Source organism: Coturnix japonica, chromosome 4, assembly GCF_054131305.1.
Source record: "Coturnix japonica strain WE chromosome 4, WE-NBRP24, whole genome shotgun sequence".
Taxonomy (NCBI): domain Eukaryota; kingdom Metazoa; phylum Chordata; class Aves; order Galliformes; family Phasianidae; genus Coturnix; species Coturnix japonica.
Genome location: NC_140666.1, coordinates 47,905,732 through 47,923,252, shown reverse-complemented (window position 1 = coordinate 47,923,252; position 17,521 = coordinate 47,905,732). Strand labels below are relative to the sequence as shown.

At 38.7% G+C, this 17,521-nt stretch overlaps 1 protein-coding gene across 3 annotated transcripts in view; it reads left to right on the top strand.

Annotated features, from left to right (window-relative positions):
• GPM6A (glycoprotein M6A) overlaps window positions 1–17,521 on the top strand; it is a 133,935-nt gene that overhangs the window by 61,628 nt on the left and 54,786 nt on the right. The gene's annotated exons all lie outside the window — the stretch shown is intronic.

Sequence of the window (17,521 nt, the reverse complement as noted above, 5' to 3'; positions counted from 1 at the left end):
CAGGTGTAGTGTGGATGTGGTTGAGTCTTCTAATTTCTGCTCTTCTGAAGGCAGGTGCTTTCTAGAAGGCTGTAGCTTTGCTCATTTTGTTGGAAAGTGAGTTTAAAGGGTTCTTTAGGACTGAGACACCATGAGTTGATTAGCTGAAGCTCTTAATGGTCTGGAGATCAGAGTGTAAGCAGCTGATAGGGATGCAAGGGAGAAGGATGGAAGAGGAGGACTGTGTGTGGTGAGAGGCAACAGGGATTAACATGCAACTGGGAGACTAAATGAAAAGAAGCCACTGTTAAAAAATGGAAAACATAGTTGCATGTATGGTGTTTCACATATGCTGTGAGAGAAATAGAAGAAAAAGTTCTTTTTGTGTCTTGTCTCGTAACTTTGAATGATTTTATATTTCTCCATTTTGTGAGATCCCAGTAATTTCTATTAATGTGGAGACATTGTAGCTTAGTAGATTATCAAGTGTACTTACTAGTAAGAGACTGGGAGTAAGCAAAACCAATCTCTTCTGCGGCTGTTCAGTCTTCGTATATGGGCCTAGATGAAAAATGGTATTTTTTCTGTATGTTTTTCACACACTGAATCCTATTTCTTTGTTATTCTCTGACAGATTTCAAACTTTTTATCAGGGATCATGTTGATATTCCATTTTACTTCACCACTAAGCTTGTTGCCATCTTTAAACAATTTTAAGTAATGTATGTGAGCCCGTAAATAATGGTGTTCCCCAAGGAACACCAACATGCTGGATCTGATCTTGTTCAACACCTGGGGGAAATAACCACATGCGTTACTACAGGTGAGGACCTGCTTGTCCTGGTGGGTAAGAGGTTGGCCATGAATCAGCAGTGTGCCCTTTTGGCCAAATTGGGCAGTGGTATATTGCTGCTTAAGTGAGAGTTGTCCTTCAGTTATTCTTTTCACTAAGCCATGGACTCTTTTGTTTGTAAAGTAGGTAATAACAGGACTGTTTGGAGTCAGAGCTCAGAGACTGTGTGTCTAGGGGAGCTGTAAAGTGCAGTTTGTAGGTAGATACTAGATATACAAAATTAGGCCATTATGTCAGTTCAGTGAAGCCAGTCAGTTCTTGCAGAAAACCTGTACTGCCTGGGTTGGATGGTGCTAACATGATTTAGAGGAAGCTGCTGGAGTTTCGACTGGCTGCCAGATATTGCATATAGATGGGACAGGAGTGTTTACTTCCAAAGGGAGACATTAAGCTGGGATAGTCTTTTATTCTGTATCGAGAGTATGTGATATGATAACTGCATGATATTTTACTTCTGTTATTTGCTATCAAAATGAGAAGGGAGCCAGAATCACTCTTCAGCTGCAAGGCATTCATGTAGTGGTTATGCTGAATCTGTGCAAAGTAGTGTCAAGGGTGGTGCTGGCACCACCAGAGAGGAAGCCTTGTGGACTTCTGCCTGGGAGAAATGCTAACACAAAAGCAAGACAAAGTGCTGACTGCTGCTAGCTGGAGAGTTCCCATGAACTCTTGGCCCTGTATCACTAGTTACCTTGATGTGATGCATAGGATGTGCACATTAATTTTTGGGAAAAGTCTGCTTTGCTTTGAGCAGTAACTCTCAAATACAGCCCAATGATAAAGCTGTTTTTTGAGGTACTTTCCAGAAGCTGAATACTGTATGTATAATCAGTCATAAAGTGTTTCCCTAATACGAAAGAATGAATTATCTCATTTTTACTGCTCTCAGCCCTTAGCTTTGGAAAATGCAGCACAATGTCAGGAAGCATTTGTTAGTGGTGTATGTATTTTGCTACTGTTTCTCATGGAGATAGGAGACATTGGACTGAGGTCTGCTAGGAGTTTTCCTTGTGCTATTAACTAGGAAGAAGGGTCAGAATTGCATAGGGGTTACGAAAATGCTTCCCAGCAGAATAAGCAGGTGGTAGAGTCTGGTTCTCCCTGAAAGTTAGCTCAAGAAGAAGGGAGAAAGCTGCAGTAGTACTTAATTCTGCTCCCAAGTGCTCCTTTAGGTGATAATGCCACGTAAAATTTGTGAATCTTGGTTACCACAGAGGCAAAAAATAACATTAATAATAAAAAATCCTGTTGCTCTCTGCTTCTCTATTACAGTGATGAGGAGAAACAAAAGGTGCCTGCTTTTAGACAGTGGCAGAGGAAAAGCATATAATCTTGTGGCGAAAAAGTGGAAGCTTAACATGTCCTGCAGCCAAGGACTGCAAATAGGGCTGTGCAAATTCTTACTAAATTGATGAGAACTGGAAATCGTGGTTATTTTTTTTATTAACAGTAGATATTCTCTCTTACCGGGGCTTTCAATGTGATACATTTGGTTCAGGATAAATCTTCCAATGTCCAGTTTTACAATGTTGTGCCATAGCTGACACAGACTGGACTCTTGACAGCATTTCTTGCAGAGACAGCAAGAATGCTGAGTTTGTATGTGTGTATGGGTACCCCACAGATTTCATGGAACATTTCTAAGGAGCTTCTTAGGAACACTTCAAAGAGCACATCTGTCATAAAATCTGTTTTCTTGCTATTTTCAAGTCCCTCCTGTAAAGCCTAAAGGAGATCCTGAAGTTGTCCAAAGAAGGGCCTGCTACGTTTCCTACCCCTGAGGGCAAATTAATATACTTACTTTTAATTTCAATCTTTAGAAAAGCAGGAGGATTTTATTTATTTATTTATTTTTGCCTGAAACTTTCAAGTCTTCAGCCTACAGGGAAATTCTACACAAACACATCCCTAAAATTTAGTTTAGAAAAATGAGGAGATATACTCAGTGTTTTTACCATGGAAAATATTGGCATAATGACAGAAATCCCCAATTCTAAGAAAAAATGAGTGTTTAAAAAACTAACAAACAATGGGAAAAGAGTGGAAATGAACATAGGTGCGTATCCATTTTGCTGGTGTGTAACACTAGTGCTGCATGAGACTTAAGTCTGATTATAAAAATGTTATTTGATAATGGCTTACATAGTATGTATTTTTACCAAATGCAGCAACAACTTTCTGACATTTTAAACAGCAAACGAGGAGATGAATGAGTGGTGTAGGGTACAAGGCATGATTATAGACTAAAATAATCCTCTTGGGAAACAGAAAGTAGAGCCTGATTCTTACTTTTGCATGGCACAGTAGCATGTGCTTGGCAGTTCTTTGAAGATATTCCAGATTCCAGATAAAAAAGGGAATTAGATGAGCCCAGAGGAAGGACTGAGTGCTCAGTAGCATGAGATGGAAGGGATGGGTTCAGGACAGGCTGGAAGTGAAAGAGGTATGGGTGGGTCACCATCTATGTACATTTTTTTAAACTTCAAAAGAAAAAAGCACAAAAACACACAAAAAAAATATTGTTTCATGTTGGAAGTAACCGCGGGAGACAAGTCTCATGCTATCATGGTCAACAAGCCTCGTTTATTAGGTGTTACAGCATCTTATTTATACAATCAGTAATAAGTTCATGCATATTGCAAAAGTTAAGCTCAGGATTGGTGAATTAGACATTACTTCATCTGACCTTTGTGGTTAGTCTTATAGATACTTTTTCTTTGCAGCTTTGTCTACACCTTGCTACACATCTTGCTTTTCCCTTAGGCCGTCCTTGCTTCTAGATACATATTTCATCTTTAGCTACATACCCTGTCTTTTCACATCCTGATTTCTTCTCAGCTGCGTAGCCCATGATCGGCCCTAGAATAGACCGTCTTTGTCTTTAATCACGTTCATTCTTTTACAATTTAACTAGTGGAATCTCTTCATGTCCTTTCTCATGAAGCCATTCTGCATAAACACTCTCCACATTTCCCCCGTTTTCTTTTAAAATGAAAAGGCTCAGTTCAACGACCGATTAATCATATTTAACAAGCAATTCAGTTCAATTGTTCAATTAGTTCTCATGTAGTTTTATCCTGCTCCATAGCTGCTGCTCTGTGAACTTCTCATCTCGATCCATGACTGCTGCTCCATAAAATTCTTCTTGTATTACAACAATTCCAAGATTCTGTCTATAGAGTAACAACACTACTTAAATTAATAACATAACTATTATAACTCAATCAAGACCTCGATTGACAATACTCTAAAAGTGAAAAAAGAGACAAGTCAAATACAACACAACAACATTACTGTTAAACCTACTAAAAAGAACAAATATGTTTGTACTGCAACCTAAGTTTCTGCAACCTGAAAATAAATCCGTGAGGGTTCCATTGTGTTAATCTGCAACTGATCAGGAAAAGTCTTCAATTTTTATATACTCTGATATATTGATTTTAATGACCACTAAAATTTGTGCAGTAAATGCTTTTAAGATGCTCATAACCATGCTCTACCAACTGAGTTATCCGGGCTAATAATTGATTAATGATTGTGCAATTTTATGAAGTAGCATGTCAAATAGAACCAATTTTAGAGGACAAATGTACTAGAGTATCACTAGGGGCATTAATACTTATTGACCCTTGAGAAACAGCAAGCTGTGTTGGTGGTGGATGAGACAGATAGTGCCAGCAGGGCGTCCCCTGCTTCAAGGTGCACATTTCCTCTCTCATCCATCACAGATTCTCTCCTGCATTCAGGGTCTGAAGGATTTCTTCCAGTTGTACACCACATCCGCATGGCCAGTGCGTGATATAGAGCCCAAGTGGAACACCTGCTTGGAAAACAGAATAAACTATCAAATTTAGTTCTATTAGCGTGCACTTTTGTCTAAAATGATGCATGGTTATATTTTCAGATCCCAATTAATTGGATGTAAAATAGGTATCCGTTATATGATACAGGGTCATCTCTTTGTCTGGAATTCCTTTCCAGGTTTTGTCTTTGCAAATTAAGAAAAGCTAATTAATAGGCTAATAACATCATAACCAAACAGTACTAAAACATTAAAAGAGCTATTCCTGTAGATTCTAGCATTGATTACATCAAATCCTGTTTAATACACATCTGATCTATTACTAAAATAGAAGAAGCACACAACATCCTAGCTAATGCCTTAAACTCTAAATCTTGAGACTGCATTGGTAAAACAGAAAATCACACACTATGTCAAACTATTAGTAATATTATCTATAACACAGCAAGTTACAAAGCAATACCACTAAGTAAGAAACACACAATCACAATTACTATAAAGGCTGGATGCTATTTTCTGCCTTCAGATGAGTCCGAACATATCATGCTGGAACCCACACAGGGCCAGTCCCTGTGGAAATATGAGCATATTCACAACCCCAAGTTGTCAGTAGTAGAGGACAGTCCCAAAGTCCTGTGGCCATATTCCAAACATTAACCATAGGCTGTTCCTTTAGCACTGGGGAAGCCTCAAAATGACGATCCACATAAGCTGTATCTCTATGAACATGATTCAAAAGCTTCATCACAAGCACAAGCAAAACCTTGCATAATATTTCTTGTAGTGTGTCTCCCATATTCCCCCTTTTTTGTTTAATAATAAGAATGGATTTCAATGTTTGATAAATGTGATCAGTGATAGCTTGTTCAGTGGGAGAATGAGCAATGGCTGTAGTATGTTTAACACACCTTTCTTGGAGGAAAGTTTGAGTGGCCTTAGAGGTATACGCAGGCCCATTATCTGTTTTTGTAGTATGTGGGATTCCCATAGCAGCATAAGCAGATAACCAGTGTTTATGGGTGTCATGACTGAGTTCACCTGTATGTGCTGTGGCAAATATGTAAGAAGAATGAATATCTATTGTTACATGTGCATATTTTACACGGCCAAATTCAGGAATGTGAGTGACATTTGTCTGACACAGTTGAAGAGGTGCTGTGCCACATGGATTTGTCCGAGTCTGAGGCAAAGAGCTATCAGTCAAATTATGTAGCTGATATTCAATCATAAACACAGCATATTGCATAGCAGAGAGGATCATTCTTAACACAGTTTTCCAATCGTGAGGGGTCATAGTGTAAGTGTCACTGTTTGTAACCAAAAGATTGTATGTAAAGGCTGACTGAACTCCGTATGTTCTCACTGACTCCCTTAGCTCCTTCACTGCCTCATAAGGCAGGGATTCCAAATGGGGGACCTGATTAGGAAAGGTTTGCAACGTGTCAGCATCACCCCTTAATATTGTTTCTTCTCTGCATTGCTCTAAGACATCACAGTACGCTGTAGGGAAATTTGTCATTCCTGCTTCCTTCAAAGTATCATCAGGAGGAAATGCGTCCGATTCTCTTTCTGGATCTACTGGACCGGGGTCACAACGATCCCCTGGTTTCAGTCCATCCGTGTCTTTAACCACGTTACACACGGGCTGCACAGACACAGCCGCGCAGGACGAGGGAGGGGCGGCACGGCGAGGCGCAGAGAACGACGTGGGCGAAGCAGAGGGCGGGGGTGCTGTAGAGACCGACAACGCGGCGAGCGACGTGTGCGGGGCGGCAGGCGGCCGCTGGCTGGGAACGGCAGCTTGTATCGGAGCGCGGCCGCTGTTCTTTCGTGCGCTGCTTCTCACGTTTCCCGACTTCCTATAGCATACAGCAGCGTTGTGGGTGTTGGATTGACACTTGCTGCGCCAAATCCCAGCGGCTTGGCACTCGTGACGGATGTGGCCAGTTTTTTCACAACGGAAACATTTCATGAGGGAGCTGTTCTGCGAGCGTGGGCTTGTAGCGACTGCAGCTTGGAGGGGTGCAAGGGCTGCTAACACTTGATTCTGAGAAGCCTCAGCCTGTGCCTTTAATCCTGCCCCTAGCTCTTTAATAGCCTCAACTATGAAAGCCTGAGCCCCCGTGGGCACGCTCGATAGTCTGTCTAACGCCTCCTCTATTGTCCAGTTACTCCTCAAAGTACTTAGAATGCCACGAGCTGTAGCATTACAATTCTGAAGTGCACAATGTTTTAGCATTATTTCCCTCATGTACTCTGGTACTCCAGCCTTCTCTATGGCTCCAGCTACCTTATCTAGAAACACTCCAAAATCCTCATTTCTTCCTTGCTGGATTCCCATATGAGACAACAACCCACCTGGTGCCTTGATCTTATCCATAGCCTGCATGGCCAGATACATTGACTCTCTACATTTAGCTGGTCCTAATAAAGCCTGGGCCTCCGTCCGGATGAAAGGACCCACCCCTAAAAGTTCTTCAACAGTGACATTATACAAGGGATCTCCGGGCTGCCTAACTATCGCAACTCTCTGTTGGCACATCTCTTCCCAATAAGCATTAAATAGCAGTTGTTCGTGCTGCGAAAAAATCAACCTAGCTATAGCCTGACAATCAGATGGCAACAAAACCTGAGTACTCCAGATATAATCCAGTATCTGTCTCGCTGGCTCACTTTTTACTCCAAACTGACTGACCGTAGACCGCAATTGTGACAACAACTTCCAATCTAAAGCACTGATAGCAGCCTGTGTCCCGCCTGCAGCACTAGGCGAATACCCCACCGACAGCGCCATCTGTTGCACCGCTTCCAACCCCTCACCGTCTCCCGTCTCTAAACAAGCCCGCGCCAGCGCAGCCCAAGCCCCCCCCCGCTCCCGCGCGACGGCCTCCGCCAGGGCACTCTGTGCCCCAGGGAGCGGCTCATTGCAAAGGGGGGTCGAGGGGGCCGGCTGTAGCGCCATGGTCGATGCAGGCGGCTCGTCTGATACAGACGTGCAGGGAGACGGAGACGGGGCACTCGGCTCCGCAGCCACTGGCAATGCAGGCTCGGCGGCCGGCGGCAACTTTACGGTGGACACTGCAGGGGGCCCCGGGCAATCTGACCATTCATTATAATTCTTATTCCTCCCCTGCACAGCACTAGCTTGCTCTACCGCTTCCTTTTCTGCCTGATATTGCAACAAATCATTATAAACAACACGCCACCACTTCCCGCATTTTTTAGCCATTTTCTCCCCATCTATCATTCCCTGAAAAATTGCATCTCCAAATTTACGCCACTCAGCAAGATCATGCACTAAATGCGGATTCTGAAATAACCCTTTAGCATACCCATACACTAATAACTTAGGGAGTTCCTTTTCCAAGTCTACCCCCTTAAACTGTCTCCGCCTAAGAAAAGCGGAAAATAAATCATATGCTGCTTGCCTGTCCATTTTTACTCACGTCGGTACCGTTGCAGCCCTCCAGGCTTCGGCAGCACGTGTCGGTCGAGCCCACCTGTGTGGTCACTCGAGACGCGGAGCTCCAATTTTAGCTCTTTCGTCGTCCGTCGGGCTGTGAAATCCGGACCCGAACCCAACGCAGTTCTTCACCCGTGGCACCCTTTTTTCCTTATCACGTCGAGGGTCACCATTTGTTGGAAGTAACCGCGGGAGACAAGTCTCATGCTATCATGGTCAACAAGCCTCGTTTATTAGGTGTTACAGCATCTTATTTATACAATCAGTAATAAGTTCATGCATATTGCAAAAGTTAAGCTCAGGATTGGTGAATTAGACATTACTTCATCTGACCTTTGTGGTTAGTCTTATAGATACTTTTTCTTTGCAGCTTTGTCTACACCTTGCTACACATCTTGCTTTTCCCTTAGGCCGTCCTTGCTTCTAGATACATATTTCATCTTTAGCTACATACCCTGTCTTTTCACATCCTGATTTCTTCTCAGCTGCGTAGCCCATGATCGGCCCTAGAATAGACCGTCTTTGTCTTTAATCACGTTCATTCTTTTACAATTTAACTAGTGGAATCTCTTCATGTCCTTTCTCATGAAGCCATTCTGCATAAACACTCTCCACAGTTTCAGGTTTGGGAAAAATCTGCTTCAAGATGTAAAGAAAACTCATTTAAAAAATAGCTTGCTCTACAGCATACTGCAGAATGCTGCAGATCTGCTTTTTCTCTCTGCATGGCTCCTCAGATAATTCCATTTATTAATTGGTGACAAATGCCTTAAAACAATAAAGAAGTCACAGGACTAAGAAACTAAGAATGTAGTTAAGCATACAGTGATACTTATATATATGCATTTAGTAATGCATGATTATATATATTTTGTTCTTTTGATGGTAGCCAGTTTTCATGAAGCAAATTATTTAAATCACTCATCTATTTTCAGGGAATGGAAATAAGAGAAGGAAACTGGGAAACAAAAGGGGGAAGCCTTAAAGCTTGACCATGCCTCCATTAATGTACTCATGAAGGTGCAGAAGAGTCTGGGAAACCTGTAACTAACCTTTATATGGATTTTATGTATAAATACATGAAGTCATTTTTTCTTTTCAATGATTAGTTCCTACAATGGCAAACTGAAAAAATGTATTATAAATGAGCATTACCTCCTTGTAGCTGGAAGGGACATTTGTACGTGCCAGTCTGGACAATTCTGGCTGAGAACATAATAGGAAAAAAAGTCTTTATTGAATTAGAATTGTGGGTGTAGTTAAAAGATAAACATGCAGATAATTAACGTGGATGACAGTGGTGGAGGTTCCTTCCATAAAGCCCCAGACACACAGGGGATTAGAAAGCATTAGGTCTAGCTGTTGGTAAGAGTCCAGCCCCTTGTCATGGCGGCTGCCCTGCGGGAACTGGGTCACAGTGCATCCCTCCATGTGTGCGCTGATGTGTGCTGTGCCATCAGCCCCGTATGTCCATCTGTCTGTGCTGTTCCTCAACAGTCAGAGGGGGGGCTAGGGAACTGAAAGGGAGAGCTACCCTCTCACTGACACAAGAAAGGAAAGGCAATCTCTGAGCTTTCATTTTCAGTGTCTTTCTGTTCTCTTTACGAGTGTTTTTGAGGTGATTTTTGCTGAGAAGCATAGAGAATGCTGAGCTGTTTTTTTTGTTTGTTTGTTTTTTGTTTTTCAAGCTAAAAACAAAGTCTTCAGGTTCTTCTGGGTTTGAGGGTAGCCTGAGCTATTTGTGATGAATCAGTTAATGGGAAAAAAAATATATTAGTGTGGCCAGTGTGCAGCCACTGATTTTCACAAGGTCCTCTTATTTCACCTCAAGATGCCTTACTGTAAGGAATATTTTCATTGTAGATTAAATCACAGCTTTGTTAGCTTAAAGACAAATTTACTTTTAGTAGCTGAAGCCTTTTTAGAGTGAACTATAAACTATAAGAATAATACAATGTAATATTCTGTAGTATAGTCATTAATGCTAGTATTAGTAGAATCAGAACAGTAATACTGCTAATGTACTGCTATTAATTATTGCTTTTATAATCATGCTGTAATATGTTCTCAAGGAGGCATGCAGAGAGATGCATCCTCTGTAGGTGTCTTGAAGATGTTATTTATTTTAATATGTAGTTGTTGGAAAGTTATTTCATGATGACACTGAAAACAAGTCAGAAAACTGGAATTAAAGAGTTTCTCAGTGTTTGTAGTGGCATGGTATGGATGTACCTAGAGACAGCTGCTAAATCAGTAAAGTAAAAAATAACCTGTGCCAGTCAGCTTTATTTTTAGTCACCACAAGATGGGCTCTATGACATTTAAAGCAAGGGGAGCTGTGTATGTTTTTTATTTAAGTGAAATAAATTTGGAGCCTATGCCTACATAATCTCAAGTGAAGAAAGAAATCCCTTTGTCTCTTACTGAAGGCACTTTCTTCTGTCCCACCAGTACATCTAGGACTGTGAAATGAAGTATTGTGAAAATAATTGGAAGTTTCAAAAACATAATTGATAAAATAAAAACATAATTGATAAAATAAAAACATAATTGATAAAATGCTTATCTATTTTACATTATGTAATTTATTTTTATCATTATTTTCAGAGACTCTTGAAGCAGTTTTGTACTGACTTAAACAACTAGAAATGTGTGAGAAATGCATTTATACCACATATTCAGATGCTTCTCACTCCATAAGTTAGGAATCTTCACTGGCAAATAAAGAAGATGAAAATAAGCAGAGCTGTTCATCGGTGCTTTAGTAGCTTTTCCTCAAATGCGTGGAAGACACTAAACTTCTCAAATGGAATATAAATTGCTAGAACTTTCTATTTATTGTTAGCATTTACTTTGTAAATTGGCTGTTTTGATTCAGCCAGAAGAGCCCAGAGAAGAAGAACTGTCATTTTATCTTGGGTAGTTTAAACAATCACCCAACACTCAAAAGAGATCAGTGATAATTAAATTCATTCTCCTAAAAGTAGTTCAAGTACTGAGGAAACCAATTTAAACATCCACAAGATTCTGGTTGATCTAATTAACTGATTTCTGCAGTTGAAGGTGAAGACTGAATATTACCACTAAAAGGCTTTGCAAGAGAAGGGCTGTGGAGGAAAAAGGAAGGAGTTTTATAATTGAATGGAGATTGAAATCTTTCCCCTGACCAAGTCATCAATGAAAGTCTTGCATCTGCAAGAAACTAGCTTCCTTAGCAGTGCTGCTCCATTGGCTACATGTACATCTGCTACAGTGGAGTTGCTGATTAATGCAAGTGAGGATGATTCAACTGTTAACTTGATAGGTGCTGCTAACATCATAGAAGCATTGTAGTGAACAGAGGGGCATATTTTCTGTAGCTATGAAGGTTTTTTTTATTTATTTTTAACAGAATAAGGTAGGGATTGCCATAATTAGCATTCCTGTGGCAGGAGACATAGTGCTGGTTGCAGTAGCAGCAGCTTTGTAGCATCATTCCCATTCATACAGTGAGTCTGGCTCCCTTGTATCTTTTGTACTGGTCTCAGATGTGCAGATACTCTGGTAACTCCAGTGAGATAATGTTGCACATCAGGACCTTACAGAGCATGAAACTCTTCTCACTCTCACAACTCCTGTGCTTCCCATCCCTATCAGCTGTTCAATATCACTTGCTTTTTCTGAAGAGCAACTCACACTGCATTGCAAACACTTCACACTTGAGGCTGTAGTTATTTCAGAAGTAGCATAAAAAGAATACATTTTGGAACCCTGTCATATTTTAACAAAATTGTAACTGCTTTGGGATTTCAGTGGGGTTTTTAAATATTTTCAAATTACATATACTTGTAATGAAATGGCACACTGGAGAAATAAGGAGAAAATCTCCAACTCAAAATAGCTGAAAATGGAGGCTGGAAAGATATTTATAACGTTTTAAAACTGAGGGTGGATGAACACTGAGTCATGATCTGGTGTAATGCCACTTTGTTTTCTGAATGTATTTTAGACAGGAGTGGAAGTATGTGGTGCTAACAAGTCTTGGTCTTCTCAGTACTGTTCTCCTTGTTTTCTTGTGAACCATCCCTGTCTGACTTTATATATATATATATATAAAATATATACATGTATATTTTAATGAGAAGAAGCCTTAGCAAGAGGGACAGTAGAGATTTTCTTAATGTAATTTAAGTTTCCAATCTAGGTAAATTGCTTGTTTTAACCTTTCACCTTTATTTCATTATTATTTCCTAGGCAATTAAAGATCTTATGCAGTTAAAGTGTAAGCAACCATATGTGGGCATTTTTAAAATCTGGTTTATGTATATTAGCTAGTCCATTTGATTCCCTTGGTCTAGAGAGCATAGAAAACTCTTCTCGTTCATTTTGGGTGCAAGTTTGGAGGAACTCCATGTCCTTTGAGATAATTAGTTATTCCTTGAATAAAAGAAAATCCTTTCCAGCTTTTTACTACTCATATTATCAAAGATTTTTTTTTTTTATAGGTAGGTTTTATTTTCAGTAGGTTCTTTTATTTGTCATTTCCTGTGTTTGTCTGTCCTGAGTAAATTAGGCAGACATGCTGCTCTCCTGTTTAATCCAAGTAGTCCTGGACTACTTTGTCCTTGTGGCTAAGTGCTGTTTTCACTGAAATGCATGGTGAAGCTGTGCAGACTTTACAGTGTTATAGTCAGACTACCCCTGCTGTGCTTTGAATTTCTTCAGTCTAAGAATAAATGTATCATATTTAATTGGAGTAAGTTGAAGAATGTGATGGATAGAGATGCAAAAAGAACAGAGACAGTAAATATAACATGCCACAACTCTAGTCTTCTGCATGAGGGCCTCGTACGTAAGAGGCTGTGACTAAGAAGTTTACATTCAAGTAGATACAGAAGATATTGGAGGAGATATGGCATAGTATTAAATATCGCAGCATCTCTCCTTTTTATTTCCGTTTTTTAGCAATGTAACTTCCAATGTTACATACTTCCAATGTGAACTCTTGATTAACAGAAGGCTGAAGAATTTAATTTTATTCACCCTTAGAAATGCGATTTACTCCTCCTCCAGCACAGGATATTTGTTTTAACAAGTAGCCAGCAGTGACTATGCATGAAGTTAGTATCAGCTCCCAGTCAACAGTGAACTTACATGAATCTGTTGTCAGCTCCCAGTAAGCAAAGGCTTTTGGGGGTAAGCATATTTTTAAGATGTTAAGGAAAAAAACATTTCCCACAATAAAAATGCCTGGATGTCTGAAACTAAATAAGCCTAAAAATCCTGGCATATTGATTTTGGACAAGTACTTTACTGCATACTTCAAAAATATACATATATTATTTTTAAAATGACAAAAACAGCATTTTTGAATGAGAATGTGCTTAGTTTAAAAAAAGTTATTTTGATTTGTTAAGTCATGTTGAAGTGCTTTTTTGATTGGCCTGGTTATTATATCTTTCTATTAGCCTACTAGAAATGAAAGGTAAACCAGAGAAGAAATTTAAAGCACTGTGGAAGAGATCTAGAATATCTCTGTACTGCCTGGGATTTGTCAAGGCAGGTCGTCTTTTTACAGATCATTTTCCATTTCTATTTAATTTCTTTGGTGGCTTTGAAAGTGTTAGATGAGACTCCTGCTTCATTCTTGAGAAGATAGCCTACAGCCCAGTGGGTCTAAACATCACAGGGACTAAAGCATCTCTCATTTCTTATTTGCACAGTAGGTAGAATATTACTGGAACATATTGTACAGTTCTTTTATTTTAAAGTTTCCTTGGAAACTCAAAGATGTATTTTTTCATTTCTAGTCTGAAACAGGACAGAATAAAAAAAAAAATTGAAGCCCAAAAAATATGAAAAGAATAGGAAAACAGCTAATTTTTGTTTTTGAGATACCATTCTGGAATGGGGATGCTGGGGCCTGACCATAATTTGTTCAGTTCATATACAGAAGGAAGGGGAAATATACGTAAATGTATGGAATCTTAATCTGAAGAAGCCTCAAAAGAGGCTAATTTTAATAAATATTTATCTAGGATAATTAAAAGTTCTGCTCCTCACGAAAACAAGTATGGGAATACAAGCTATCTTATACCAACAGGATCTAAAACTTCTGACTATATTGTTTGATTTTTTTTTGATTCTCATGTTCCCAAACTTTCCTAGATGTTTGTCCCTGGATGGCCTCCCACAACTTGGCTTTGGATTTAACTGGTGGGAAGGCATCTTGGAATGTGTTGCAGTAGATTTACGTAGGCTGTGTTGGACAGTAGCACTGTATTTTTAGGTTCACAGCCTGAATCTCCTGCAGTTGTCCATGTAAAACAAAAAGATGTTTCAAGATTCATCCAAGAGTGACTTAGAATGTGCATTTTAAATTTCTGATCCTTTCTGAAGGTTTTGCCTCATTCTGATGACTTCTAAAACCTATACTTAACCAAATATCTAAGCTGCATTAGAGATATCCTGAAAGTGACTTAGCAGGTTTCACATCTTTGTGCAGTTTAAATGCATTCAGGGTTGTAAAGGACCAGCAGGGGAGTTTCTTTGCTTTTGTGCACTTACAGGTTTTAGCTTGTGAAGCACGATATGAAAATGCATCAGAGTTGGGTAGCGCTAAGTTAATGGCTTGAGATCAATTTCTTTCTTGTTCGCATCTTCTGTGTCCCTGAATGTGTTCTACCAATCTAGTTGTAGGTCAGGTGGACATGGGGATCCTTCCCATCTCTGCTGAAATTGTTGGATTTTACTGAAAATGATTTTCTTTAGTGGATTAAAAGGAAAAAAAAAAAAAAAAAAAGTAACTGTAAAGAGTGTGTGATCATGGAGCCTGGTGTTTGCATGCATATTTTATCTAAACTGTCACAAAATTAATTATTGAAGTAAGAATTTCCAAGTCTACTTATTGTGCTGAGTTCTCCTATGATGATCTCCCGCTTGTAATTCATGTGACCCTTGCTCTAGTCCTGTGTGGGGAAGATACATCTCCAGAGGATTTTGGGGTACTGTAAAAGATGAGATACCAAGGTTTGCTTTGAACTTGTATTTTGGTGCATGTAAGTTTACACACTTGACCTAAAAAAAAAAAGTCAGTTTTAGTTATAATGTAGGATTAGTAGCCCATGTATCGTAGTAAAGGTATTCTGAGATTGCTGTTTAAAAAATGTAAGATTATGAATGTGAAGATCTCTAAAAATACATCTGGTACTCCCAGATGCCCAGCTTCTGTGGTAGTTACTCCTTTAAAATTTTTACAGAAGGGTTCTTTTTAGCATACGCAACTGGATTCACTCTTTTTCATAACATTAAGATACACAGGACAACACACTCCAGATCTTAATGCATTTTGCATATATTATTAAAGCACTTTCAATCTGGCCAAATATGTAATAAAATGTAACCACTTGCCTAAACAGCTTAAATCTTAAATGATGCTGTAAATTAAAAATGTAAGATGAAGATTAAATGTGTAGTTGATGCTTTCCCCGTGCAAATACTAGGCATTTCAATATTTTATGCATTTTTCTTTGATGCAATTGTAGAAAAATAGTAGTAGTTCATAGTATTTTAAGATATTTTAAGATGAATGTGCTGCGAGAAAACCAAAGCTTATATAATGGGTGAGACACAGAAAGTGAAACACTGAAAATCTTTGTTCTTACATCTTCCACGTGAAGCTGTTTTATTTAGAGCTCATTGTTAAATGAAGTATTCATAAGCAAGGCTTGAATAATTCTATAAAATGTGTTAAAGAAACAAAGTTCCATAAAGTTTAAATTGTTGGGTTTTTTTTCTGTTATCATCTAGGTTTTTTTATAACTCATTGTGAGATTAAGAAAGAGGCAAACCAATGTAGAAAAGGGAAAATATCTTAAACACTTGTGTTTATTATTATTATTACAGCTATGCTTACCAGTTTTCTGATGGTCTGAATAGGTGTGTAGCTAGTTCATTCAAGCACCTTATTCCCACCTAATTCTTACTCAGCAAGAAAAATAATAAATCATATTAATGATCAGTTTGCAGTTAGCCTGACATTTGTTTGTCTAATGTGACTCACAGCAATGTAGTACATTCTTGAATGGATTTGTCTGGCATGGTTGCTGGTTTGTACAGCCAGAAAAAGTGAACTTTTAAACAAGCTGTGCAGTCAGTGTCTCATAAGAAGCAACATAATTAACACTAGTTATGACTCGTGTATTTCCTGATTTGTTGTTTAACTTGTGCTATCAGTAACTGCATCCCCGTTCTTTGCAATTCTTCATTAGACTATGATTTTTGTCTTGTTCCTATATTATCTGAATTTCCTAACGGGAGCATGCTGCAAGAAGCTGGCCTCAGTCAACTTTGATAAATGGAAATAAAGGCTAGATTTTATAAACAGTCTGAATTTTTTCTTCATTTTTCCAGTCTTCACAAATTTTCAAAACATTTTGTATCTGCATCACTAAATTCCTGGTAGTGTATTTTAATATACAAGATTAAATTATAGAATTATCAAGACAATAAAAAGACTTTAAACAACCTTCAAATCACACATACCCCATTAAAAATAGGTTGTGTGCATGTATTGACTTGCTTTGCTTCATTTGTTGCTGTTACTAAGAGGTTATCTATATAAATAAAACAGGGCTTAATGAAGTATGATGAGAAATTGGGCCTTTAAATGAACAAAAAAATATTAGCATGCATCAAAACTAGTTTAAAAGCCAATGTTGTATTTACTTATCTTACGTTATTAAACCAGAATTTGCAAGTACTGATTAGATGGTTTGAAAATACACTCTCTGTTATTTGGCTTGTTAGACCTACTTAGGTTTTGATGTTTTGAGACAGTTTTGCAGACATGACTGCTTTTTCCTAAACTTTGAGCAATCTGTAATGTTAACCCTGGTTGATTTATTTACTCAGCTTTAGCTCTGCAGTGTTGTTGGGTTTTTTTGTTTACTAGCATAGTTGGTTGAGCTGGGCTGCCAAGGCAGGTAAGTTCCTCAGGAACTGATTCAGTTAAATCTTTTCCTCATTTAAAATTTATTTCTGAGTTTAGTTCTTGATCTCAGTGTTAACCAGTACGAAAATACTAATGTATAAAAGCATATTGCCCTTTACATTCTGTGGAGTCTATCCTTGTTGTTCTCTTCACTGATTTAATCTCAGCTGCATCAGACCATCAAAGTCCCCAGACTGTTCCTTAACCCTATTAGTTTAGATACAGCCATGAGGTTCTCTTCAGAGGGAGCCTATGTTTTGGTTTTCTTTAGCAACTTAAAAAAGCCACCATACAAATAATATTATATCTTTGTCATATTTTATAAAGCTGTTGAAGCAGACTTTAATTGCACTGAAGATGGCTAATAGAGATGTTTCTAGCTGGTTTGTTTGAAGAGTTTAAATGAAATCTATAGCTTAACTAAGTCTTCTGTTTCTCAGTTTTTCAAAGTTA